The sequence below is a fragment of the Petaurus breviceps genome, unplaced genomic scaffold (genome assembly GCF_028583685.1).
Source record: "Petaurus breviceps papuanus isolate PSGF00001 unplaced genomic scaffold, PetGlider_PUasm1.0 90845, whole genome shotgun sequence".
Lineage (NCBI taxonomy): Eukaryota > Metazoa > Chordata > Mammalia > Diprotodontia > Petauridae > Petaurus > Petaurus breviceps.
The window spans coordinates 15,441,040-15,442,947 of record NW_027187359.1 but is presented as its reverse complement, the minus strand read 5'-3'; positions in this window follow the sequence as shown (position 1 = coordinate 15,442,947).

Sequence of the window (1,908 nt, the reverse complement as noted above, 5' to 3'; positions counted from 1 at the left end):
CTGCGTACACATTACCTGTCAGCAATACAAAGACAAGAACTAAATAGTCCTTTCCCAGTTACATTGGGGAGGGGAGGAAAAAGAGGCAGAGTGGCATTATACCATAGGGAGGAGCTACACCATGCATGCAAATAAATTAATACAAGATACTATATAGAAGAGGGAGAAAGCATTAATAAGAGAGGAGTTCCTTGAGAGTTTCATGGAAGAAGTAGCTTTTGATAATAAATACATTTTTTAAAAAGAAAAAAACCTTAATTATGGGATCAGTTAGGTGGCATAGTAGATAGAATGCCCGCCCTGGAGTCAGAAGGACCTGAGTTCAAATTTGGCCTCAGACCCTTACTAGATGTGTAAGCCTAGGCAAGTCACTTAACCCTAGTTGCCTCCCCTGAATAAAAACAAAACAAACAAAAAAATAATTATGTCTGTTGATTCGTTCAAAAGAGTGCAAAAGAGTCTCCTGTGATTAAGTTCATTGCAATGGGGATGGGACTCTTCCTACCCAGTGGTGTGCTGGTAAATGTTTAGCACTCAGATCTCCAAAAGGAAAAAAAAGTGTATGCTAGACATGCTTTTCAGTTTAGTCTGCATTATTAATACTTTTTCATTACTTTCTTTAGTCTAGATAATCAACAAAACAATAAATTGGACCCTAATATGTAGCATGTGCTGACTTCTTAAGGTATAAATTGTCCCACTGAAAATTTAACAAATGACACTCCCAATTTGTTCCACCACATCCCTGACCCTGCTCTCTACCCCTCATCTATACCTACTTTTTTTGGTCTTTTCTTTGTATCTTCCAGAGTTTAGCACAGTGACTTAATAATTGCTTGTTGATTGATTGCATTAAAATGTGCATCTATATATATGTATATATGTATGTGTTTGCATATGTGTGTGTGTGTGATGTTGATCTTCTGGCCTTCTCTGATGTGAGGTTGGTAGGGAGACAACTTGGAACTCAAAATGTAACAGCAACAACAACATCAAAAAAGAATTAGAATATACATAAAAAGAGTAATGAGAAATAAGATGAGGAATACATATTGGATCCAGATTGTGGAGGGTCTTCAATTCCAGTCTGAAGAGTTTGACACAATCAGAACTGTGCCTTAGAAATATCAACAATAATCATGGCAGCTTATCTGTATATAGTGCTTTGAGGTTTCCAATCAACAAGTTGTTTTTTTAAGAACCTACCCTGAAACAGGGGATATAAAGATCAAAAACCCCCAAACTAGTTCCTGTCTTCAAGGAGTTTACATTCAAATAAATATATATATATATATATATATATATATATATATATATATATGTGTGTGTGTGTGTGTGTGTGTAAACCAAATACAAAGTTCCTTGAAAGAGAAGAGGTGCGCGAGGGAGTAATCAAGAAGCACTTTAGGAGGGGAGATTTGAAAGGCGGAAGTGGGAAGGAAGATAGCAAAATGCTTTGTGTGCACTATTTCATCTGAACCTCACAATGACCCTAAGAGGCAGGTACTATAGAACATTAGGATTTTTTTAAATCAACTTTTCAAATGTAACATGTGGCTGGTGTGTCTAAGCAGCGGTTTTTGTTTGTTTGTTTGTTTGTTTGTTTTTAATAAGCAAATCGGGGTTAAGTAACTTGCTCAAGGTTACACAGCCAGGTGTTTCTGGGTGGGTGCTAAGTGTCTGAGCCTGGATTCGATCCCCAGGTCATCCTGACTCTTACTCACTGAGCTACCTGGCTGCCCCTAAGCAGCAGTTTTGAAAAAGATCTGAAGATGTGATGGGTGGCAAGCTTAATATGAGTCAGCTGTGTAGTATTATTGTCTTTATTTTCCTGAAATGGAAAGTGAGACTCAGAGCTATTGTGGTTTCCCATGATCATGTGGATATCAAGTGTCAGGGAAGGATTTT